General features: G+C 38.7%; 1 protein-coding gene and 1 long non-coding RNA gene across 2 annotated transcripts in view; one reads left to right on the forward strand and one right to left on the reverse strand.

Annotated features, from left to right (window-relative positions):
- The window catches only part of LOC309611582, a 34,688-nt gene continuing 7,747 nt past the window's right edge, over positions 1-26,941 (reverse strand). Inside the window, exons 2-4 of the long non-coding RNA XR_014234605.1 lie at positions 21,452-21,505; positions 2,025-3,617; positions 1-1,360 (exon numbers count right to left, since the gene is read on the reverse strand). This is a non-coding gene — a long non-coding RNA (uncharacterized lncRNA). The remainder of the gene's footprint in view (positions 1,361-2,024; positions 3,618-21,451; positions 21,506-26,941) is intronic.
- The window catches only part of TMEM131 (transmembrane protein 131), a 277,433-nt gene continuing 254,092 nt past the window's right edge, over positions 3,601-26,941 (forward strand). The window contains exon 1 of the mRNA XM_082356108.1: positions 3,601-3,687. The gene's annotated coding sequence lies outside the window, so the exon portion shown is untranslated. The remainder of the gene's footprint in view (positions 3,688-26,941) is intronic.

A 26,941-nucleotide genomic window follows, 5' to 3' on the forward strand; every position in this document is an offset into this window, starting at 1 on the left:
ACACACACACACACGGTCCAGCTTCATCTAAAATTATATACTAAGAGTTTCTTACTCAAATAGAAATGCTGTCACAGAGATAGGGTTTATAATATTATATGCCAAGGGCTTTTGTAAAATGCTAATATAATAATGATCATTTGAAGATTATATGTTCTAAAAGTATCTATTAAAGACACCATTATGTTGCCATAAGCCCCAATTCAAATGCCCTACAAACTTCTCTAGGAATTTAGTGCTATGGAAAAGTGTGCCTCTTGTCGGGTTGTTTTTTGTTTGTCTGTGAGGTTTTTCTGGCTAGGCCTCAGGCTCACCTAAAGTATCTTTCTGAGGTTATTGGCCTCCCTCCCATCTTTCATCTCTCAACTGTCATAATTCTACTCTGGTCTCAACATTTTTGAAAGTGTGTATGGGAAGGACCTTTAACTGTAGCTCGGTGCCTTTCAAGAAGTGAGAAGAGCATAAATAAAATCTTAGACAGAAAAATGGAGGCATCTTTGTACAATGCCCTCCAAAGCCTGCATGGTTGCTGGGAGGGGCTGAGCAGGAATTGCAAGATGAGGTGGGGCACGATGACTGCTCCGCCTCTGGGAATGGGCCAGTGGGCACTCAGATTTCAGAGCTCAGAAGTCCCGGGGAGAAAGGCGTCTGCCTTTTTCTTTACTTGAGGCTCCTTCCCCCAGCTCCCCACCCTGCTGGAGGTGGAGAATCCCTCTGTGACGGAGGCTTCCATGGGGCAAGCTGAGCCCCCCAGGCCTCACTCACCCAGAGCCCCCCACAAGAGGGAGCCACATACCTGGTGGACAGCTTCACACTCTAACCTTGGCACCAGCAGCATCCTGAAATCTGATCCAATTAGATCAATACTCACACTTCTTGAGGAGTGAAGGGAAGAGAGGAAAGAGAGGAAGAGGATAACATTAAACGAATTACACCTACTAGCTGTGTGACCTTGGTCAGGTTAATTACAGGTGATCCCACCTCTTTGCTCAAGTTGGCAGGAATTTTCCCCCACCTTCCAAGCCCCAGAGCCTGCTCTCCCCCTCACCCCACTCAGTTTCACACATGTCCTTCCTCCTGACCAATAAATTAACCTGGCTCTTGAATCATTCGCAGATAATGGACAGAGAAGTATTGATTTTTAACTGCAGTGAAATTTTAAGCAAAACTCCAGAAAGTCATTACCTGAATGCCATATTTTTTGTCTTTTGAAGAACTCTTTAACTGAAAGGATGGCTTCAAAAGAATACATAATTAGTAGCCTTCTTCCTTCTATTGAAAACTTTTCCAACTTCTTGATGAAGGCCAAGTGCTAATGCAAAACTGCAAGCCTAAGTCTTTAAGATCCCAACTACATTTCCTGAAAGAACAGGACAAGGAGTAAATGATGACTAATGTGAAAAAGAAATTCCACAGAACCATTCTGTGAAAGAATAAATTTATTTACATAAGAGAAGCAAAAAGGTGATTGTGTCTCCCTTTACTGAAAGGTATCTGTTAATTGTATAAAATTAGGTGCCCAGTATTTGGGACATACTGCTCTTTATTCCCTCATCTATTTTGATACACATGGGTATCTCAGTGACTACATAATTGATTATTGTAATCAACGGCCCTTCATTTTAAATAGAACTTCCAATTAGGGGGCTTATAAACCAAACATCAGAAAACTGATAAATATAAAATAATTTCTAAAAAAAAATAAAATAAAATAATTTATGCCCCTGGGCCACACCTATCCTATCCAAAGTGTACCAAAAGGAAGGTTGTAGGGTATAGGAATCAGAGATGATGGGCCAAGGGGCCCATGCACTGAATAAAGACATCTACTAGCTGTGTGACCTCGGTCAGGTTAATTACAGTCTCTGATCATTTTTCTCATGTGTCATGTCTCATTTGACAGGGATCATAAAACATACATGCCTTCATACCTCCCAGGGTGATGTAAGGTACAAATGTGAAAGAAAACAAACTACCCTTCTTAAATTCTATATATCAAAATAACATCATGTATCTGAACTCACCTCTCTAGGACAGGAATTGGATGAACTTTCATGTGTGCATATGAGGTGGGCCTTTAACTGCAGCTCATTGCCTTTCAAGAAAGGAGGGCTCAGTTGGAGACGGAGTCAGGAGACTTCTTTCTGGGCCCAGAGCGATGAGCATGGCTGCAGAGGAGAAAGCAAATTGTGAATAATGTATAAGCTTGTAGATTCAGAGAACCCTGAATGTACGGCCCCAAAGGGAAAAGCACAGGGAAATACACCTGGAAGGAAATCAGCACCTGGAGGAAAAGGTGCAGAGAGATAATAGAGATAATAAAGAAGTTCAGGGAAGGGGCTGGTCAGTCTGGGTTTCCTATAGGTGTCCGCCAAGCTGCTAGGACAGACATGGAACAGACTTGGAAGGAGCCTGGCTGTGAACCAGAGGATGGAATGCAAACAGACTAAAGGAGGTCCCACAGCCTGGCAAGAAGGGTGAAGACAGTCCAATTGATGGACACCAGCAGTGGGGGCCCAGGGAAGCCAACTCTGCCAGGGCTGCCCTGGACGGCACACTCGCAGCAGCTCAGAATCCACTCTCGCCGTGGCCAGGTCTCCTTGTGCCCTTGAACCTACCCAAGATGCTGGTCCAGAGGGCAACAGAGGAAGCAAACATCACCAGTAGCCATGCTCGGGGCCCAGTGACTGACAAAATCCTCCTCCCATCCCAACCCAGATCTGATTTTTTTAAACTGGGTAATGGAAGTAGAATTTTACCCTGAGTGAACAGGCCTTTATATTTACTGTTCGTCCTCCTGAAATATTCTTTCCCCAGATAGTGAAATATAAGTTATAAATTAATGAAATATAAGTGTTAAAAGTGTTACCGAACGGGTCCTTGGACTCTTTATTTTTTTTTATTAATTTTTATTGGAGTATAGTTGCTTTACAACATTGTATTAGTTTCTGCTGTACAGCAAAGTGAATCTCTTATACGTACACATATATCCCTTTTTTTGGATTTCCTTCCCATTTAGGTCACCACAGAGCACTGAAGAGAGTTCCCTGTGCTATACAGTCGGTTCTCATTAGTTGTCTATTTTATACATAGTAGTGTGTATATGTCAATCCCAATCTCCCAATTCATCCCACCCCCTTCCCCCCCCTCACGCCGTATCCATACTGGACTCTTTAATCAATAGAAATTATAAGAGGCTAGATGAGGAATTCAGTCAAGCCTTTATTAGGACTCCCGGCAGCACGAGGGAGCGAAAACAAGTAACAGGTGCCCTTGCTTGCTCCCTGGGGGCGGGGGGAGGGGTGAGCTGGTTCATTAAATGGGGCGAGGGTAGGAGTGGATCTGCGGGGGCCAGAGGGGTGGCTTAGGTGGTCTGCCCACCCCCTTGGTGGTGCCGTGCGCAGGGATCATGCGCAGGACCCTGCTTTTGCTCCAAGCTCCTCAGAAGCGGCAGTTGATTGGTGACCTTTTGTATCTTGTTGTTCATAATTCGCCCCAACTGCGCATGCGTGCAGTTATTTTTAGTCCCTGATAGTTTCTTTGTATTCTGTTGCTGGAGGAGACATTTGTCCAGGTGCAAGCACTGCAGCAAAGGGTCCCAGGTCCCAGATCACAGCCTGTCTCAAAAGAAAAAAGTTCTTATTTCTGTGAAACTTAGGATGAATGCTTTGGAAGTCCTAGATGGAGGTGAGTCACTAAGTAACATTGCTATGGAGTTAGGAATGGGTAAAACCCACCCTGGGGGAAAATGACTGGGGGAAGGGACAAGCAGTTCTACAAATCTAGAAGTACTCAGCTTGCCAATCTTTAAGCTCTATTTCCACTTTACAGAGAGTGAAACTGGAAATCGTTGTTGTCTGTGACATGTTATGAGTGTGATTTTTGAAAAAAAGAGAAGTAACTCTCAACAGTGGACAAATATTCAAAGGAAATAGCCTTGACCCTAAAAAAAAGATAAAATCATGACTCTCATTCAGATATAAAAATGAACACACGTTAAGAGTCTATTAAACTCATCGAATGAAAGAACCAGGTGGATGTTATAAGTGCTTCAAAGAAAAAATTTTTGAAAATTACATGGAGTAATTTTGAATTGAATATACAAACAGACACAGACTGGCTCTTCCACAGGAGAGGGGGAAGCCCATCTCTACCAGATGGGACAGAATTTGCATGTCTAGCAGTTACCCACACTATAGATTTACAGAATCAATCTGATAAGGCAGAAAAGTACACTATAGGCAACACGTCATTTTCCATTGAGGTACAAATAGTTTTTCTACAGCCCTATACCAAAAGATTGATTTTACATCTTGACATGAGCCAAATTAAAATGAGGTATCTAAGATCTGTGTATCGTTTTATGGTTCCAACATTTTCAATTAATTGGTTAATAATTAGGCCCAGTCTCTTGAATAAGAGAGTCTTGTGTATGATAGATTTTCTTTCACTGGATGAAAGGACTTAAAGAAAAGTTTCTATATTTCCTAGTTAAAAACAAACAAACAAATTGATTATCTTTTCCAAACGTTGTAACCTAACAAATGAACATTAAAGTAAGCGCCGGGAGAAACTGGGTGAAGGGTACCAAGGACTCCTCTGTACTATTTTTGCCACTCTCTGTGAATCTATAATTATTTCCCCAAAAATGTTAAAAAGCAAAAGACCATTAAAGTACAGCACCAGGAGAGACCTCCCTAAAGATTGCACCTTCCCTTCCTGGTAGAACGATGGAAAGCTCTCTTGGGCACAGGGAGTGAGGAACAAGGGAGGTCTGCTCTGTGTATTCAAGATGAGGGATTATAAGAACCGCATTTCTCTGCCTAAAGAAGGCTTGGGTATTACAAAACCAAAGTAGTCTGAGCAGGGTGAAGTGTGGAGAGCTTGAACCTGGTAGCAGTAGATCTTATCAGGAGATGGAATTTATTCGTTTTCTTAGGTTTTAGGACTTTCAGTTCTTATGCTGTCAGAAGTCAAAATGAATATTGGCAATAGCACCAATGTCAATGTCAATTTCCTGGCTTTGATATAGCTATATAAGATGTTAATATTGGAAACTGGGGGAAAACTACAGGGAACTCTCTCTACTATTTTTAAAACTTTCTGTGAGTCTATAATTATTTTAAAATAAAAGTTAAAAAAAAAAGAATGGTGGCATATGTTTCAAAGTTTACAGAGCTGACTTTATGAACTTTTGCTGACAGAGGCAGAACTGTAATTTCTCTGGTGTGTTGGATCCATTGTGAAGTCAGATGCATTTGGGGTACACATGGGCCAAGTTAAGGTTAAAAGTATCATTCCGGGATTACTGGAAATTTCTCTATCAGCATCTTAAGGATCATCATAAAAAAATTAACGAGAAGTGGAGGTGCTTTTCATAACCTTCAGGGAAAGACAGACGCAGGAAAGAGCTTCCTTCTACGCATAGTCAAACGTCTAGTTGCCAGAGAAGAAAATAGCCTGCGATTGTTTCCCTTCTCTCTCTGTGAATGTTTTCAAAGTCAAAGATTTGCAGGGGACTTCTTTTCACATGCTCAAGGGTAAACCTAGACCTGGGCCTGACTGTGCATGTTTCCCTTGAGAGGAGGAGCCCCAATGCCATGGTCCCTGACACTGTTGTTACCACCAAGCACTCAGTGTCCCTGGTCTTTGTGGATGTCTTTATGGCCGGGCAAAGGCTTTGTCAACACAGGGTCAGGCAGTCTCTGGACATTCTTTTTAACTTCGGGTGTTAACCTTTGGCTGAGTCACAAGTGGAACTTCCATGACGTCCTGCTCTATCTGCCCTCCTCTTTCCCTTGTCTGCCTTTTGCCCTGGAAGCATCCTTCTTTGTTCCCACCGTGGAGACTCACAGTTAAGGATGGAAAAGATTTCTTTGCAGACTGAACAAGCTAAAAGGGGTCAGTTGCCTGGCTTAGAAGAAAAGTAAACAAGACCACCATTGTCTAGTGACCATCATCTTTTAAAACAGACCTTCCCTGAGGAACAGGGGATTGTTTTGAGAAAGTAGCTTTTTGTAATGCGTTGAATGGCATTGTCTTACAGTCATATGTAGAGAGTGTTTTCTGTGATGTTTTCAGCTGATATGGGTGCCCTAGATCCTGTTTATTCCAGTGGTGTAAAGTGTACCCTTCTGTCCTACTACAGTTAGAATCACAGAGAGTGCTGCTTACCAAAAATGAAGACCCTTTTTGTGACCTTGTTATTGTATTTAAGAGCCCTGGTCACAATTCTTTTTATGCAAGAGAATAAGCAAACCCTTGGTGTGTCTTCAACAGGATTTGTAGCCATAGGTGAAAGAATGCTGTCCAGTCGTCCAAAAAGCAATTTACATGAGAAATCAGAAAACTAATCTTTTCTGATGTTTAATTTCACTTAGATAAATACTTTTTGAGGTTTAATTTCCCTTAAAATTGCATTTTTATTGCAAATTTGGTCTTTTAATAGTTAAATTCACACAGCCAGGCACTGTGCTGTAGGCAGATAACTAATCAAGATAAGCACAGCTTCTCCCTTAGGAAACTTGCACCTAAATTACCACGTCATCAATAAAGACTAAACATATAACAAATGAAGGTTTATAATGGTGTAAAATTGTAATCAACTTGAGTTGCAAACAAGAGGCCTTGGTAAATAAATTATGGTCTACACAAACAAGCCATTAAAAACGGTGTGTAGAAGTCACATTTAATGACTCGGAAAGGTTGAAACACTATCATAAGTGAAAACAAAAAGACCTCAGCGTAATACATTGTGTGTACCAAGTAAAAGTACTAGAAGGAAGTATAAATCATTGTAGGTCAGCAGAGGTTATCTCCAAATGGTATGATAATGGGGAATTTTCATTTTCTTCCTTTTCCTTTTTGTAGTTTCTAGATTTTCTATAATAAATATGTGCTATTTTAGAATCTGAAAAACTAATAACCATTTCCCCCTTAAATGAAAGAAAATACATTCCTAATGTCATTTACAATAAGAAAATCTGATGCTAGTCAATTATTTTCTTTAAGAATATATATGTGATTGCTTGTCTGTGCATAAATTATCTCCGGAAGGAGACCAAGACTGCAATATTGGTTGCCTCCAGGGAGGGGAAATGAGTGGTTAGGGACACCAGTGGAAAGAAGATTTTTCACTAAATATTGTTTTATATCTTCTGAATGTTATACCATATAAATGTGTAGCCTATGCAAAAAATTAAAGCTTGAAAATTAAGAATTTAATCAGTATTAGCTGAAACTAAGCTTTAGAAACCTTAATCAAGTCCCTGTGTTGATGTCATTGGCAAACCTTCAATGCCTGGGACCACAACCAATACACCCGGTAAGGGCTTTTCCCAACTCACTCACTACGAAGTAACACATAAGAGGACCACACATTCCTAAAGCACGGTCATGGCTACCCTTCCCAGGAACCTGATTGCTGGCGGTAGAATATTGAATCTAATATGGTCTAATGTGGTATAAGGGCTACAGTTGGCAAAGCAACCTGTCAGTTAATTCTGCTTGCTACACAGTTGTTGATTCACTGGGTAGAGAGAAGAAGGGGTGAAGGAAAGTCATTGATTGAATTGACTGGGTAAAATATGTTGACCTCAATGATCAAAATTGAGCATAGCCTTAGCATCATTACTCTGATGGCCATACCAGATCTTTCTGTGTGTGGTGTTTCTCTATGAGTCCTGGGATGCCCTGAGCCCCCCTTTCATGGACCACCCTTTGGGATGCGTGTCACTGTTCTGTACTGTCTGCCTAAGGCTCCATTCAGCTGCTCCTCCTGTGAAGCTTATTCTCACTGCTCTGCTCTTGGGCCATTCAGGCTACTTGGCACTCCTGTGGCACCGTGACTCTAGCACTGCATTCTCACATTGAACTGACTGCTGGGGTCCTCTCCCCCAGGCCCACTCACCTTTCCCTTTGAATGTAGCACTTAGCCATGTCTAAACATAAAAGAAACCAATATATTTTTAAATGCATCAAAGAATAGCCAATAACAATGTTTCTCAAACTGGACTCCCAGCCCTATATTCCTTAAATTTGTTTTGGAATATCTATGAATGTTCTATGGAAATTTATTAATTTTGTTTTCATTTCCATTATTCACCTTCTTTAAAAATATATAGCTATATATATTTTTTTAAACATGCATTTTTTAAAATTTTATTTATTTTATTTATTTATTTTTGGCTGCGTTGGGTCTTCGTTGCTGCACGCGGGCTTCTCACTGCGGTGGCCTCTCCTGTTGCGGAGCACGGGCTCCAGGCGCGCGGGCTTCAGTAGTTGTGGCTCGCGGGCTCTAGAGCGCAGGCTCAGCAGCCGTGGCGCACAGGCTTGGTTGTATATAGCTATATTATTGATGAATTCATGAATATTTGAATGACGTCCTGCTAGCTGGTAGGATTTGAGTGACCATATTTACATGTGTTTATTGATGTGTTGGTGTCAGAAATTAAATGCCTCAAATAATTAGACAAGAACTGGAAGGATACCATGAATATGAGATGATGCATTCTGCCCAGTAAAGGCCAAATGACTCTCAAAGCTACCTCTATGTGAGAAGCTTTCACTGTAGTTTGATAGAGACCAGTGGTGGGGAAAAAGTCATCATGTCACATCCAGCAGTGGAGACTGCGCCGGGGACAGGCAGCGGTATTCTCACGCACAACAGCACCATATCCCAGGAGATGTCAACTTGAATTATACTCGGTTTGGTCACTTTTTCGTGTTTATTTTATAAATTTCTTTGGGTTTTACAATTGTATGTGTGCTATAAGCCCAAGGAGTTTACTACTAGCTTACGTTGTTGCATATTTAAGAAATATCATACTGTAAGGCAATAGTGGCGGTTTTCTTTTCCTTCAAGTGAGTCCACATATTCCTCAAAAAACTCTGGCTTTTAAGAGTCTGTCTTTGACAGAAAACACACTTATGTTTACCAAAGGGGAAAGCGGTGGTGGGGGGAGGGGGATGAAAGATAAATTAGGAGTTTGAGATTAACAGATGCATACTAATACATATAAAATAGATAAACAACAAGGACCTACTGTATAGCACAGGGAACTATATTCAATATCTTTTAATAACCTATAATGGAAAAGAATCTGAAAAAGAATAGATATAAATATAATATATTATATATAATATAAATGTTTATAAATATATTTTTACATATACATATGTGTATATATATATATATAAAACTGAATCACTTTGCTGTACCTGAAACTAACACAACATTGTAAATCAACTATACTTCAATTTTTTTTTTTAAAAAAGTGTCTGTCTTTGGACTTATCTACTGTATGCACTAAGGCTCTAAAAGTTAGTGACTTTATTTGATTTGCTTGCTTCCTATACCACCTACTATAGTACTTAGCAAATGTCTATAATGATTATGATGACAGGCAATAAGTGCTATGTTAGTATTGCCCTTTTCCAGCATTTGGACACAATGGCAAGTTTCACGTTGATGTTTTTCAGTGAACCTATCTTCAAGTCCAACCTCGTCAAAACTATTCCAGAGCATCATTATCCTTTGTAAAATTTCTTGTATTGGTTGGGAAAATCTTAACTGGTGTCTTGGCTCTTGGTGATAATTATTCCAATAAATACTCTCTAAGAAAAACTTTTATGGTGCATACTTTTTACCAGTATATGTGTAGGCAGATGGGTCCCCTCATCCGCTATTCTCAGCACATAGATTATTTCACTAAGGGCTTCAAGACATCCACTGCCTGCTGCCTACCAGCATGTGGTACCAAGCCTGGTGGACCCAACAGACAAAACCAAAGAAAATCAAATAATGGTTTAGTGAAGGAGGAGGAATAGCTCAAGAAACTCCAAAAACAGGTCTAACTACTAGTTCAAGTTCCTTTAATAGGTTAATTATATGCCTCACTTTAGCAGCTAAAGAAAGAATGTTCTCGATTTTTGATAAGAATTTGATGAATTTGCTCATGTATGATAGTTCGGAATACGTCTTCTTAGATGTTCTACTGCTTAAAGTAGGTATGGTCAAGATGGCATTCTTTTGTACTTAGCAATTTTCGGCTCCTTATTAATCTTGTCATCTTCATTCTTGATGATATTATCATCACCTTTACATGGGTGTGAACCACGTGCTCACATGTTCTAAGCCCAAGTCAGAACAGAGAAACATAACCCTTTACTCTTTTTCTCAAGACAAGAAGGAGTTGGCAGTTTCAGACTCCTGAAACTTAGATCCAGTACCATTTGGTGTAAACCCAAGGAAAGGGGAACTGAAATGAATACTCTTCGTGGCCAAAAAAACTTACTTACATTTTCTCTCATCACTAAAATCTTAGTAAAGATAAGTAAGCTCCCAAACTTTCCCTATTTAGGCTATCTGGCCCACTTCTCTGTGCTTATGTCTCTCCATCCCCAAAGCTGTTATACTCAAGAAAGATACAACTGTCATCATTTAAGCAAAGCAGTGAAAATTAAAGCTAGCTTGAAGCCATGTATGGTCATCACAATTGTGTGAAAATGCACTAAAATTAGATTTACGGGACCAGGACAACCTTTAGAAATGATCACTTCTCCCAATTAAACTTGTGCTTCCGGGTAGTATGGATTATTAAGGTGGAGCAGTGACAGCTGAACAAGTTTAGGAGAAAGAAACCGTTTAATCCTATAGAGGTCACTTGTGACATTTATGCATAATTTCTGTAAAACAGCAGTTCTCAAAGTGTGATCGGTGGACCCCTAGGGGTCCCTGAGAACTTTTTAGGGGATCTACAATTTAAAACTTTTTATAGTAATATTAAGATATTATTTTTCTTCATCACTGTATTGACATTGTTATTGATGTCACAAAAGCTATGGTGGGTAAAACTGCTAGCATGTTAGCAGGGAGCCACGCAGCGGCTCCACACTGTACTGGAAGTCATTATATTCTTCTCCACTGCATACAAGGGGGAAAGAAAAGACTATTTCACCTAAGAATGTCCTTCATGAAGCAGTAAATCTATTCACTTTATTAAATTTCAACCTTTGAGTTTTTTTCAAATTAAAATTATTTATTTTATTAAATATCAAACCTTTGAAAACAGGTATTGTGACAAAATAGTACATTGCTGTATACAAAATACAGTGCCTGTCCCCCTAAAGAAAAACTAATTGAGAGATTATTTGTGTTGTGAGCTGAACTGTTTTCATAGAACGTAGCCACTTTTTTCACAGAACATCATTTTTACTTGAAAGAACAACTGATAGACAAACTATGATTATTCAGGATTGGGTACTTGGCAGATGTTTTCCTAAAAATGAGTAAAATGAGCCTATCACTTTAAGAAAACTACTGAAAGTATTTGTTACTCCTGATGAAATTTATGATCTCAAATGAAAATCAGAATTTTGGAAGATTAGTGTCCACCACCACAAACTTAACAGCTTCTCAACACCTAAATATTTTTCTGATGAGATCGATTATAACATTAACAACTGTTTTAAATATTATATGCTAAATTGTGTCACTATTTGAAAGATCTGTATACTCAGTGAACCAATATTTTCCAAATGACCAACACATGGTATTACAAAATTATGTGTGATCAAAAGAGACCATTCAAAGACAGACCAATGAGTTCAATATAACAGAGATCAACATTGCTATTTTGTTTCATATTATAAAATCAAGGGGGATTTATCCTAGGAATGCAAGATTGGGTCAATGTAATATACCTTATTAATAGAATAAAAGACAAAACCCACATGATTATCTGAAAGGTACGCAGAGACACATTTGACAAAATCCAACATCCTTTTGTGATAAAAACACAGCAAACTAGGAATGGAAGGGGATTTTCTCAACCTGATAAAAAGCATCGATGAAAAACCCACAGCTAACGTCAGACTTAATAGTGAAAACTGGCTGCTTTCCGCCTAATTTCAGGAATAAGACATGGATATCTGCTTTGGCACGTATAATCAACATTATACTGGCGGTTCCAGCCAAGTCAATTAGCAAGAAAATGAAATAAAAGGCATTCAGATTGGAAAGGAAGAAGTAAAACCCAATTTTCAGATGACATGATCATATATAGAAAATCCTAAGGAAGTCACTAAAAAAAAAAACAAAAAAACTATTAGCACTAATAAACAAGCTCAGCAAAGTTGGGGGATACAAGACCAACATACAAAAATCAATGGTACTTCTATAGACTAACAATGAACAAACTGACTGGAAGTGAAATTAAGAAAAAACTTCTGTTTACAATAGCATCAAAAAGAATAAAATATTTAGGAGTAGAATTAAGAAAAATGGTGCAAAACTTATACTCTGAAAACTGCATAACATTGTTGAAAGAAATTAAAGAACACCTAATTAAGTGGAAAGACATCCCATGTACAAGTATTGGGAGACTAAATATTGTTAAGATGGCAGTACTCCTCAGACTGACCTACAGATTCAATGCGATCTCTATCAAAATCCCGGCTGACCTTTGCAGAAATTAACAAGCTGAACCTAAAATTCATATGTAAATGCAGGGAACCCAGAAAAGCCAAAACAATCTTGAAAAAGAAGAACAAAGTTGGAAGACTCAATACTTCTCGATTTCAAAATTTACTATAAAGCTACAATAATCAACACAGTATGATACTGGCATAAGGATAGACACGTAGACTGATAAAATAGAATTGAGTGTCCAGGAATAAATCTTCACATTTATTGTCTATTGATTTTCAAAAAGGATGCCAAGACCACTCAATGGGAAAAGAAATGGTGTTGTGACAACCGAATCTCATCAGGCAAAAGAATGAAGTTCCTATATACAAAAATTAGCTCAAAATGGATCAAAGACCTAAATGTAAGTGCTAAAAATATAAAACTCTCAGAAGAAAACATAGGTTTAAACTCCATGACCCTGTATTAGGCAATGGTTTCTTAGATATGACACCAAATGCACAAGCAATAAAAGAAAAAATACATAAATAATTCATCATCAAAATTAAAGACTTTTGTGCCTAAAAGAATAGAATCAAGAAAGTGAAATGAGGGACTTTCCTAGCGGTCCAGTGGTTAAGACTCTGCGCTCCTAATGCAGGGGGCACGGGTTCGATTCCTGGTCAGAGAAAGTGAAATGACAATCCACAGAATGAGGGAAAATAGTTGCAAATCATATATCTGAGGAAGGTCTTGTATTTAAGACCTCGTAATTCAGACTTGTTATTCAGCAACAGCAAACAAGTAACCCAAATTAAAAATGGACAAAGGATCTGAGTAGACATTTCTCCAAAGCAGATATACAAATGGCCAACAAGCACGTGTAAAGATGCTTGTCATTAGGCATTGGGGAAATCAAAACCATAATGAGATAATCCTCTACACTCACTAGGATGGCAAAAATAAAAAAGGCAGATAATTACAAGTGTCGGAGAGGTTGTGGAGAAATTGGATCCCATATACATTGCTGATGGAATAGGAAATAGACTGTGGAAAGCAATCTGGCAGTTCTTCAAAATGGTAAACATACAGTTACTATATGACCCAGCAATTTCACCCCTAGGCAGATACCTAAGAGAAGTGAAAATATATATCTATACAAAAACTTGTACAAAAATGTTCATAGCAGCGTTACTCAAAATAGTCCAAAAGTGGAAATATGGCCAAATGCCCATAAATGAAAGGATAAAGAAAATGTGGTATATGCATAAAATGGGATATTATTTCACAATAAAAAGGAAGGAGTCACTGAAACATGCTACAAAATATATAAACCTTGAAAGTATTATGCTAGGTGAAAGAAGCCAGTCACAAAGGACCACGTAATGTGTTCCATTTATATGAAATGTTGGAATAGGCAAATTCACAGAGACAGAATGTAGATTGGTGATTGCCTAATGCAGGGCCATGGGGGTGGAGGGTAAGAGAAATTAGGAGTGAATGCTAATGGGTACAAGGTTTCTTCTCAGGGTAATGAAAATATTCTAAGATTAATTGCGGTGATGGTTGCCCAACTCTTTGAATATACTGAAAACTATTGAATTATACACTTTAAATGGATGAATGGTATGCTATGTAAATTATATCTCAATAAAGCTGTTTTTTTAAAAAAAATTTATTTATTTATTTATTTATTTATTTGGCTGAGCTGGGTCTTAGATCTTCATTGCAGCATGCAGGATCTTAGTTGCGGCATGCAGGAACTTAGTTGCAGCATGCGAGATCTAGTTCCCTGACCAGGGATCGAACCCTGGCCCCCTGCCTTGGGAGCGCAGAGTCTTAACCACTGGATCACCAGGGAAATCTCTAAAGCTGCTATTTTTAAAAGTACATATGAAAATCTAGATACTTTCTATTGAGACAGTCATTCAAGAGACTGGCAAAAATGTAAAACAGTGCCACTCTTCTCACTAAAATTTTTGTTTTAGAAAATATCCTTATTTTTATTAAAAATATATTGTTTATGTAACATAATGTTTACTGTTATTTTTAAATGAATTGAATATTTCTAAAAGTTTTTAGTTTTAACTTGTAATATACTATCAGTAAGTGTAAAATGCATAAATTGTTATAAGTATATGAGATTATAAATGAGGCCATGATATGGAAATGTATAAAGAAAGTGAAATTAATTGAAATGAAATTCCAAGGTAAAAATATTTACCATTTTACATACTAGTAGCAGGTACCATTAAAAGAAAGAAACACTGCTGAAAATTGCTCAGAACTTTATTTACAAGCAACAAACAAACAAATGCCCTTTTCTATTTTTATTTGAAAATGTATATCATACTTTCAAAATTGAAAGAATACCTAGAATAACTATAGATTCATTTAGAAAAAAACCTAGCAAAATGAATTTACCTCTTTTTATGTATTTTAAGGCTAAAGGGTATTCTCCAAAGGTATCTTTAAAACTATTTTCATCTTGTAGGGCTTTAGTTAGCTGGTGATGTAATAATAGCCCTGCCACGAAGGAGAACGTCAGTGATGTCAACCGGGCAATGCCAGATCCAACAAATGGTTGCCATGAGGACGAATGGGGCCCAAGTGGACTGTGCCCAAGAGAATCAAGTTTCCAGGCATTCTATGGACATTTAAGTTTGTTTCTGTTTGCACTGAAAGTTAGCAACCACCCACAGCAACTCTCCAGGAATTAGAAACAAAGGTTCCTGAGCTTGGCAAACATTCTCCATGGTTATCAAAGCCTTCTTGCTAATGAAGCATGTGTGACTTCAGCTGACAAAGTCAGGGTGCTGGGTGTTCTGCCACTGGGCCTGTGCAGCTCCACCACGCCTCCCTAACACCTGACTCCCAGCCCTCCTGGCCATCTGTACAGGCACCCGCTCCTCTTTCTTTACACGATGAGCAAAGAGAACTGAATACGATTGGCCTTTCAAAGTCAGAGCACAGAGCTTCCCCGCTCACTAGGCCTTCACTAAAGAAGTGTTAATTCAGTAGAACTGGGATTGGAAAAGGGTTGAAAAAAGATAAAGGAACAGGCAAATCCAAAGGGACAGAAATTAAATTAGTGGCTGCAAGGCCTGGGGGGAGGGGAGAATGGGAAGTGACTGCTAACGGGCCGAGGGTTTCTTTTTGCGGAGATGAATATGTTGTGGAATTTGATAGTGCTGATGGTTACACAATTCTGTGAATATATTAAACACAGATGGATTTTATGGTATGTGAATTATATCTCAATCAATCAATAAATGGGAGCTGGTTCACTGGCCAAAAATAGCAGAGGGAGGAGGCGGGTAGTTTAGTAACATGAAGGGCTGGTTCACAGACGTTTTGAGCCACAGCTTTTTCTTCCACTGAAAACTTGATTTGGGGGCAAGTCTAGGTATTTTAAAGAAGCTTTTGTGTGGGACCAAAGGACTTGCAGAGTTTCGTCTTCTGGAATGGAAGAAGTTTCTTCTTCTTCCTTCAAGGTTGAGGGCAATTTTTCTAATGTTTGAAGATTGGATTACATGTATATAGATTTATGCAGGTTAATATTTGACTTTGTATTTGGTCTGGGAGAAACTATTTATTGAAAGATTGGGTGGCTCTTAGGAATGCTCTAGTGTATTTTAAAGGTTTTATATATATATACATGGATATATGTTTTAAAGGATATGAATATATTGGGCGCAGAAGTAGACTTCAGTACACATTTCTAGGCAAGAGCAGAACGCAGACGTCTTAGTGGAAGGAAGAATTGTCTGGGATGTAGATTCAGAGCCAAACATGAAGGAAATGGGGACTTCAGAGGCATGGAGCTCCAAGCAATGAGATGTCCCTGCCCCTACAGATTCTCCATCCTCCACCACCCCTTCCTTGAGTGCCCAAATCAGGGAATTAAGAAGGTCAAGGCCCCAGAACACTTCTGCTTAAGAGCTCAAAGCATCTTCTAAAATGCGTGTCTGAACTGGTACCCTAATCTAGTTTGACTTCTCTGGTAAATAGGCTATTATGTTGATAAAGAAGAGGGTCCTGACAGGACCCTGCCCACTCCCGGGAAGTGTACCAGGTGGAGGGCTAGCAACCCACTGGGTAGACTTGTATACGTCCCTGTGGAAGGGACTGAGCTCTCCTGGGGAGAGAACTCACCCTAAGGAAAAGGGAGACACAGTGACATGGAACCAGCATAGATTTTGCCCATGAGTTTGGTCGCCACCCTACCTTCCCTGGAGTTGAGTTTGAGCCCCAGGGAAAGAAGGGGCAATGAGTAAAAATGAAAGGAGATGGTTTCACTTGAAATGTTTGTGAGATGGGGGCAGCTTTAGCTGAGTGTAACGCAAAAAGGGAGAGGTATTCTGTTTTCAACGGAGCTAAGCTCACCCGGAGGACCAACAATTTTACTGCTATTTTGGGTATCTCTAGGCTCTGCCAGTTGGAAATGGGTGGCTGCTATATATTTCCTTCCCCACAACCTCACAATCAGATGGTACCTAACAATCAGCGTTAGGCTCAGATTAGATTCTGCCACATGTACAAACCTTATTAGCAACTAGGCTCCAAAAGTCACACAACTGGTTTTGTGACTTCAGTGAAGTTTCCACTCTCTTTCTTAGATACTCTGACAAACACTGAGTTTGCTTCTTAGGGCTGCACTAACAAAGTACCACAGTCTTGGTGGTTTAAAACAACAGAAATGTATTCTCTCATAGTTCTGGAGGCTAGAAGACTGAAACCAGGGTGTTGGCAGGGTCTGTTCCCTCTGAGACGCTGGGTGGGATCCTTCCTTGCCTCTCTCTGGCTTCCAGTGGTGGCTGGCAATTTTGATGCTCCCTGGCTTGCAACTGCATCACTCCCATCTCTGCCTCCGTCATCACATGGTCTTCTTCCTATGTGTCTCTTCTCCTCTTCTTATAAAGACACCAGTCATGGGACTTCCCTGGTGACACAGTGGTTAAGAATCCACCTGCCAATGCAGGGGACACGGGTTTGAGCCCTGGTCCGGGAGGACCCCACGTGCCGCGGAGCGACTAAGCCTGTGTGCCACAACTACTGAGCCTGCGCTCTAGAGCCCGCGTCACAACTACTGAGCCTGCGTGCCACAACTACTGAAACCCACATGCCTCGAGCCCGTGCTCCGCAACAAAGAGGAGCCACCGCAATGAGAAGCCCGCACACCGCAATGAAGAGTAGCCCCCGCTCGCCACAACTGGAGAAAGCCTGTGCGCAGCAACGAAGACCCAAAAATAAATAAATTAATTAATTAAAAAAAAAAGACACCAGTCATATTGGATTAGACTTCAGTATGACTTCATGTTAACTTGATTTCATCTGCAAAGACCCTACTTCCAAGGAGGTCATGTTCACAAGTACCAGGGGTGAGGACTTCAACATAGTTTGGAGGACACAATTCAATCATGACACACACCTTTCCAGAAAGGGTCACTCCAAAGCCAACACAGCAGTGTCCTCACTACAGGACCAGCCAGGCTTCTGGGTAAGCCAGGAGAGAATGTCCTTTGTAAAAGGTAGACCAAGTGCGGTCCAAGATCTTGGTCTAACTGGCAAGTGGTTAGACAGCGAGGTCTTCTGATTCTTGTGCCCCAGTTATGAAAAGACCAGACTCATAATTTGAACAGCTCTGATTATCTGGAGAAAAAATAATTTCTAATATCTGTTGTGTTAATTAACCCTCTAGGGCAGGGTTTCTTAAGTATTTTGTACCACGGACCCCTTTGGCAGTCTGGGAAAACCACGGACCCCTTCTCAGGGAAAAAAAAAGCTTTCAAATGAATAAAATAAAATACATAGATTGTAAATGCAATCAAATCTATTAAAATGCAGTTCTCAAAATTTTTGTGTCAGTAACACTTTAACAAGATCTAGTGGAAGGTCTAATAATTATTGTAATTTTAAAGTAATGATGAGTATAAACAATATTTGGTGATGTCTATAACAATTGTAACATCCATGCAAATACCTGAGGCATCTGCTGTGGCAGAAGATTTGGTACTTTCCTTCTACCGCGGTTTGCTACCTACTTTCACAATGAAGGGAAATGCGTTTTTTCAGCTTGAGGATAGTGAAAGTGAAGATGTAATTTTTTTCCCCATCCAAACGGACAGACTTGCTGAATGCTATCCTTGGCCTTCTGGGAGGTCAACAGACTCCAGGTGAAGAAGCCCTGACCCCAGTGGATACAGAGAGTATATTCCTGATTAGGGAGCTTCCAACAGTAACTAACAGCCCTGGGGGAAGAAAAAGTGAATGTCACTACACCGTCTGCACTGAATCATCTTAAAGTAGGCTATAAATCCTTTAACTGCCGAATTCTGGGAGCCCGGGCCAGGCAGATACCATGGAAGAGATGCAGGGGTCCTGACCAAGATGGGAGGAGTGGGGCTCTCAGAGAAACAGTCAGCAGGAAACAGGGCAGGAGTGGGCCTAAGAAACAGTTGGGAAATGGAGGTGATGGGGCTAACCAATAGACAGGGCCGGCACAGGGGAAATTAAACTGTAGAAATGGCCAACACCATTTGGTAATTAACTAGATGTATATATAAGTACTTGGAAAGTACCCCTGGGCACCCCTAGAAATTACCTGGGGACATTCCTATATCATTTGGCGGGTAGCTAAAACCAATGAACTGTACATTATGTTAGAATATTTCAGATGGGTTTCATCTACAAACAGCACAAGTTCAAAGCTTGAAAGTCTGTCATTTGACCATCTACTCAAGGTTAAAAAACTTAAATTTCAGAATTTATCAGCCTGCTTCAGTAATGATGCCCTCAGAGAAATAGGTCTTTTTTTTTTTTTTTAAAGCAGAAGAGAACCTACCAGCAAAGAACCATAGAGTAAGCCATTTTCTATTGCATACAATCTGTGGCACCCATTTAGAGATGTTAAAAATAGCACTTCAGCACTTCATTTGTCATCTTCTGCACTTATTCAAATGTAATAGAGGTGGAGTCAATGGGAATGCTGGCCTTGGTGGGTGGGGCCTGAAGTCCAATCTAGTCTCTAAACTTATTGTTTTTCAATTGTGTTTGGACCACTGTTGGTGTATTCTGTGAGTCAGGGGCCTGCGAAAGAACAAGTAAAGCAACCAGCCTCTGTTTTAGAGAAGACATCTCCATCCAACCATCTGGGGCTGAATAATCCACTGTCCTGGATCACTTTTCTGAATAGCCGTGCCTTGGAAGGGGGCCCAGGCTGGACACCAGGAGAGCTGGTGCTATAACAGCCTTGCTGGGGATTAGCTGTCTGACCTTGGAAAAATCCTTTAATCTCTTGGGGTTTAAGTTTCCTCTCTACTAAATCTCTGAAGAACTTTCCAGTTCAAAAATTATTCTATATGACAGCATAATGCTTAAAGGAAAAGCATTCTTGTGAACTTCCACTATTGTTTTTATATTAATCAAAATAGTACTTAAATATGTAAACTTAGAACTAGATATAAACTCCTGATGCACGTCATTTTAGAGATTTTGAAATAAGCAAAACAACAAATCCAATAAAATTTTAACCAATAAATATTATTATTAAATTTCAATTACTTTTATTCATTAATAATGGACAGTATTAAGTCAATGCAATGGCTAATACTGCTTTGCTGGACATAAACTGCTGCTAACAATTGGAATATAATTTTCCAGAGCACTGCCTCTATCACTGTGTTCTGTTTGATGACTCTGTTCTCCCATTCTCTCCCTTTGAACTCTTGTGAAACTTTCTTTAAAGCCGTGGCATCATTTGGCCTTTACTTTGGAAGAATGCACTGTTTATGTATTATGTTCTCCTTTGCTCTTTTCTCCTGAGCCTGCAGTTATTAAAGTAAAACAATATGGCTCCAAATGACGCTGCAACCAATGGTGATATCTTCATAAGGAGTCATGCAGATGATCCCAAACGTGTTTACATCAGTATTTTTATTGGGTATTATGAGGTTATCATTGAAATAAAAACACGAGCATTTTAAATTTCTTATAAATTCACCATTCCCTGGGATCTCAGTTTGAGAAATGTTGCATTATGACTTTACAGTGGCCCTGGCAGAATCTTCCTCTAGTGCCTGCATGATACCTCTTAGGACATAACACATACATTAGGCCCTCAGTTCGTCTAACGTGTTTCTGGAAATCAGGACGTAGAACACATGATCCAATATGTTTCCAAACGTCATCACACACAAGGTGATGCCCAGGAAAGAAAAACCCATGCTCTCTCTTACAGAAATCTAATTCCCATTCCCTGCTTTCCAAAAGATCTTTAAGAAAGAAAATAGATCAGTAAGTTCCAAAGAACAAAAGGAGTATTACTACAGTGAAAAAAAAAAAGCATGGCCTGAAATTCACCTCTTGGCCTCCAGATATGCAGTCTATTTGATTTTAAGCAGGCTGCTGCCATAGAAAAAACTCATGAGACTCAGACACAAAGAGAAGCTCATGGTGACCATTCTGAAGTGTGCTTGTTGGAGAGTGGACAGCCTTCGTAACAGAGTTCAAGGTCTGCAATCTCCAGAAACAGCCTACCATACACAAGAAAGCCATCAGCACCCTCGAGGCATGGCTGACCTTCACAGTATAGCCCCGAGACTCACACCTCAGCGCAAGAACAAGGTGAAGGTAGCTCTCTCATGATGAGGCACAGGAAGGTGAACTTGGCATCAAAATTGGTTATGACACAGAAGCCAACCACCACCCAGGAAGTTAAGAGTCCACTGGTGGCCTGGCGGAGTATAGTGGATCCGGAATGAAACTGTCAGCCTCTGTGGGAGTTTGCCCACTGTCACAAAGAAGCACAGAATATTCCTCTCTCTGAACTGGTAGAGGAAAACTCAGAGGGCCAGGCCATTCAGCGGCAAAGCAGCTGCCAACACCAGCAGAAACAGGGACACTGACAAGGTCCTGACACTCTCAGATTTTATGGAGGAGTTGCATACCCGGGAAGCCTGCATTTTTACAAATATTGGGGTGAGATTTTTGTTTGTTTGTTTGTTTATCAAAGATAGAGTTCTTTCTTTAAGGTCTACTTCTTACCTCTTTCCTGTGGAAATCCTAGTCTAGGAAGGCACAGAACAATTGTAGTAATTGCTGCAAAGGTGGGGGAAAAAAAGAAAAAAGAAAAATCAAAGGTAGTTAAAGCCTGAAATGGAACATTATTGAAAACCCCTTGTACATCCTTTCTTTTTTTAATTAAACTTTTTAAATTTTGAGATAATCGTAGATTCACATGCAGTTGTAAGAAATAAAACAATGAGATCCCAGGTACCCATTACACCCTTTCCCGCAAAGGTAACATCTTGCAAAACTATATTACAGCATAAAAACCAGGATATTGACATGGATACTATCGACATACAGAGCATCTCCATTATCCTTCACATTGCACTTTTGTAGCCACATCTACTTCCCTCCCACACCCACTCACTCTTTAAACCCTGGCCAACCACTACTCTGTTCTCTATTTCTATAATTTTGTCATTTCAAGAATATTACATAAATAGAACCATGCAGTATGTAATCTTTTGGGATTGGCTTCCTTCACACAGCATAACTCCCTGGGGATTTATCCAAGTTGTTGCGTGTACCCATAGTTTGTTCCTTTTTATTGCTGAGTAGAATTCCATGGTATGGATGTACCACAGTTTACTTAACTATTCCTCTGTTGAAAGATATGTGGGTTGTTTCCAATTTTTGGAATGAAGTTCCAAATGAAGTATTCTATTATAAATAACGGTGCTGTAAACATGCCTGTATATTTTTGTGTGATTGTAAATTTTCATTCCCCTAGGGAAAATACCTGTGAGGACAATTGCTGGGTTGCTTGGCGGTTGTAGGTTTAGTCTTTTAAGAAACTGCCACACTGTCTTTCTGCTGTACCATTTTACATCCCTACCAGCAAGGTATAAGTGTTTATTCTAAAATATATAAGGAAAGGAAAAGGAACTGGGTATTTAAAAACTATTTGAAAAAGAAGAATAAACCAGGAGCGTTTTGTGATTTTCAGTATACAAGTCCTGAACAGGTTGTATTAGATTTACACCTATTTCTCTTTTTTTAATGATTGTAAATGATAATGCATTTAAATTTTTAGTTTCCATGTGTTTATTGCTAGTATCCAAATATACAATTGATTTTCTTTTGATTTGATATACATTTAATGGGGTTTTTTTGAATAGCAAAAGTTTTACATTTTTTTTAACATCTTTATTGGAGTATAATTGCTTTACAATGGTGTGTTAGTTACTGCTTTATAACAAAGTGAATCAGCTATACATATACATATATCCCCATATCGCCTCCCTCTTGCGTCTCCCTCCCACCCTCCCTATCCCACCCTTCTAGGTAGTCACAAAGCACCGAGCTGATCTCCCTGTGCTATGCGGCTGCTTCCCACTAGCTATCTATTTTACATTTGGTAGTGTATATATGTCCTTGCATGTTGATCTGCATCCTGCAATTTTGCTAAACTCACTTATTAATTACAATTTTTTGGTTTTTTGGTTTTGGTAGGTTCCTTGGGGTTTCCTTTGTAGACAAAAGTGTCCTCTGCAAATAGGGACAGTTTTAGCTCTTTCTTTCTGATCTGTATGCCTTTTATTTCCTTTTCTTGCCTAATTATACTGGCTAGCCTTCCAGCACTATGCTGAATAACAGTGGTGAGAGTGGACATCCTTGCCTTATTACTGATCTCAAGGGGAAAGCATTCAGTCTTTCACCGTTAAGTACAATCTAAGCTATAAGGTTTTCTAGGTGTTCTTTACCCAGTTGAGGAAGTTTCCCTATATTCAGTTTTCTGAGAGTTTTAATCATGAAGTGGATTTTAAACATTTTTTTTCTTCTTTCATTGGTATGATCATGTGATTTTTATTCTTTCTCCTGGTATTTTAGTGGACTGCTTTAATTGATTTTTGGATAATTAAACAGTCTTGCATCCCTAGAATAAACCTCACTTGGTTGTATTGTATACTTCTTTTTATATATTGCCGAATTCTATTTGTTAATCTTGTGTTAAGGATTTTTGCATATGTATTCATGAAAGATATTGGTATAAACTTCTCTTTTCGAATGTCTTTGTCTGGTTTAGTGTCAGGGTAATACAAGCTTCATAAAACAAATTGGGATATGTTCCCTCTTCTTCCACTTCCCAGCATAAATTGTGTAGAACTGGTGTAAAATCTCTAACCTTTTGGTAGAATTTGGGGGGACTAGTTTTTTCTTTGGAGGGAAAATTTTAAATTATTAATTCGATTTCATAATATTTATAGGGCTATTCAGTTGAGCTATTTCATAAATGTGAGTTGTGGTAGTTCGTGTATTTTGAGGGCTTGTCACATTTTATCAAATTTTTGTGGGTAGAGTTGTTTGTAGTATTCTCTTATTATTATTTTAATAGGTAGAGGGTCTGTAATGATATCCACTGTTTCCTTTCTGATAATGGTAGTTTATGTCTTAGCTCTTTTTTTCCTCTTGTCAGTCTTGCCAGAGGTTTTACATTTTATTGATCTTTTCAAAGAAACAGCTCTATTTCCTTGATTTTCTCTATTTCTTTCTAATTTATTTTCATTGATTTCTGCTCTGATCTTTATTACTTCCTTCCTTCTCTTTGCTTCAGGTTTATCTTCTCTTATTTTTCTAAGTTCTTGAGGTGGGAACTTAGATTGTTGATTGGAGGCATTTCATCTTTTCTAATGTTTCCATTTAGTGCTATAAATTTCCCTCTCAGTACTGTTTTAGTTGGGTCCCACAATTTTGAGTTGTATTTTCTTTCAATCTAATGTATTTTTTAATTTCCCTTGGGAGTTCCTCTTTTATCTGTAGATTATTTAGAAGTGTGTTGTTTAGTGTTCAAGAGTTTGGAAATTTTCCTGTTATCTTTCTATTGTCAATTTCTAGCTTGATTCCACTGTTGTTGAAGAACACACTCTATCACTTCAATTCCTTTAAGCTGTGGAGGTGTGTTTTATAGCCAACAATGTGATCTATCTTGGTATATGTATTGAGGGCACTTGAAAAGAATGTGTATTCAGCTGTTGTTGTGTGCAGTTTTCTATAAATATCAATTAGATCTTCTTGGTTGATGGTGTTGAGTACTTCCAAACTTTTGCTGATTTTCTGTCTATTCTATCAATTGTTGACAAAAAGGTATTGAATTTTCCAACTGTAATTATGTACTTGTCTATTTCTCCTTTCAGTTGTATCAGTTTTCCTTCACATCTTTTGCAGCTCTGTTATTTGGTACATACATATTTAGGATTACTTTGTCTTCTTAGTGGAGTGACCTTTTATTATATAATGACCCTTTCTGTTTCTAGTAATAATTTTTTCCTCCCAAGTCCCTTGGATTATTGATTTTAGATCTTTCTTCCTTTCTAATATGGCACTCAATGCTATAAATTTCCCTCTAAACACTGCTTTTGCTACATCTCACAAATTTTGATGAGTTGTATTTCATTTTCATTTAGTTCAAGATATTTTTTAATTTCTCTTGAGACTTCTTTAACCCATGTGTGTTATTTAGGAGTGTATTGTTTAATCGTCAAATATTTGGGGTTTTTTCCAGGCATCTCTCTGTTATTGATTTCTCATGTAATTCCATTGTTGTCTGAAACAATACTTTGTATGATTTCTATTCTTTTATATTTTTCAAGGCACGTTTTATGGCCTAGAATGTGGTCTATCTTCATTCTAGTGAAAGTTCCAAATAAGCTTAAGAAGAATGTGTATTCTGTTGTTGTTGGATGAGGTATTTTATAAATGTCAGTTCGATCCAGTTGATTGATGGGTGTTCAGTTTAACTCTATCCTTAATTATTTTCTGACTGTTGGATCTGTCAATTACTGACAGAGAGGTATTGAATCCCAAACTATAATAGTGGATTTGTCTATTCCACTTTGCAGTTCTATCAGTTTTGGTCTCATATATTCATGTTAAAGACTTTTATGTCTTTTTGAAGAATTGATCCTTTTATCATTATCTGTGATAATTTAATTTGCTTTGAAATCTTTATCTGAAATTAATATGGCTTCTCCAGTGTTATAAATTGAATTGTGTCCTCGAAAATAATGTTGAAGTCCTAACCCCCAGTACCTCAGAATGTGACCTTATGTGGAGATAGTGTCACTGCAGATGTAATTATTTAAGATGAGGTCATACCAGAGAAGGGTGAGAGTCTAACCCAATAGAACTGATGTCTTCATAGAAAGAGGAAATTTGGAGACAGATATGTACACAGGGGGAACATCAAGTGAAGATTAGAATTATGCTGCCACAAGCCAAGGACCTATCAGAAGCTAGGAGAGAGTCCTGGAACAGATCCTTTCCTAGAACCTTCAGAGGAAGCATGGTCCTGCTGACACTTTAATCTTAGACTTCAGGCTTCCAGAACTGGAAGACAATAAATTCCTGTTGTTCAGGCCACCTACCTATGGTATTTTGTTACAGCAGCTCTAGCAAACTAATTCATCCAGGTTTCCTTTGATTAGCATGGTATTAGGACAAGTCTTAGGACTTAAGTCTGCCATTTATTTTTTGTTTTCTGTTTTTTCTGTTTTTCATTCCTCTGTTTTCTTTTTCTTCCTTGACTTCCTTTGATTTAGTTGTACATTTTTCAAAATTCTGTTTTGACTTATCTATAATGCTTTTGAGTGTATCTCTTTTTATAGCTTTTTTTAGTAGCTGATTTAGGTGTTATATTATACATACATAAATTGTCACAGTGTCCTATTCTCATTTTACCAGTTGAGTGAAGCATAGAAATTTATTTCCCTTTATGGCCCTTTGCTCTCTCCCACTAACAATACAATGTTCTCCAATATTTCCTCTACGTACTTTTAGAACCACATCAGATAGTGCTCCAATTTTTGTTTCTGCCATCAAACATAATTTAGGAAAATCGAGAAGAGAAGGAGAATATATTATATTTTTTCTGTGCTCTTTCTTCCTGCTTTTCCAAGGTTCTTTTTTTCATTATTCCTTTCTGTTTAGAGAACTTACTTTATTCATTATTTTAGGTTAGCTCTACTGGCAACAAATTTCTTCAGTTTTTCTTCATCTGAAAGTGTCTTGATTTCCTCTTCATTTTTAAAGAAAATTCTCACTGGATATAGGATTTTGGGTTAACAATTCTTTTCTTTCAGTACTTGAAAAATATTGTGCCACTTCCTTCTGGCCACCATATTGTCATTCAGATTGGTTTCCCCCTATAGATAAGATATTTCTTTCTGGATGCTTTCAAGATTTTTATTCTTTCTCTTTGATTTTCAGACTTTGACAGTACTGTGTCCTGGATGGATTTCTTTATGTTAATTCTATTTAGGGTTTGCTCAGCTTCCTTAATCTGTAGTTTTACATCTCTCAACAAATTTGAGAGTTTTCAGCCGTTATTTCTTCCAGGAATATTTTAGCCTTGCTCTCTTTCTCCTCTCATTCTGGGAATCCAGTGAAATAGCATTAAATTTTAGGTTATAATCCCACAGACTCCAGAGGCTGTGTTGATCATTTTCAGCCTATTTCATCTTTGTTGCT

Source organism: Balaenoptera borealis, assembly GCF_965194805.1.
Source record: "Balaenoptera borealis genome assembly, chromosome: 15".
In the NCBI taxonomy this organism is placed as follows: Eukaryota; Metazoa; Chordata; class Mammalia; order Artiodactyla; family Balaenopteridae; genus Balaenoptera; species Balaenoptera borealis.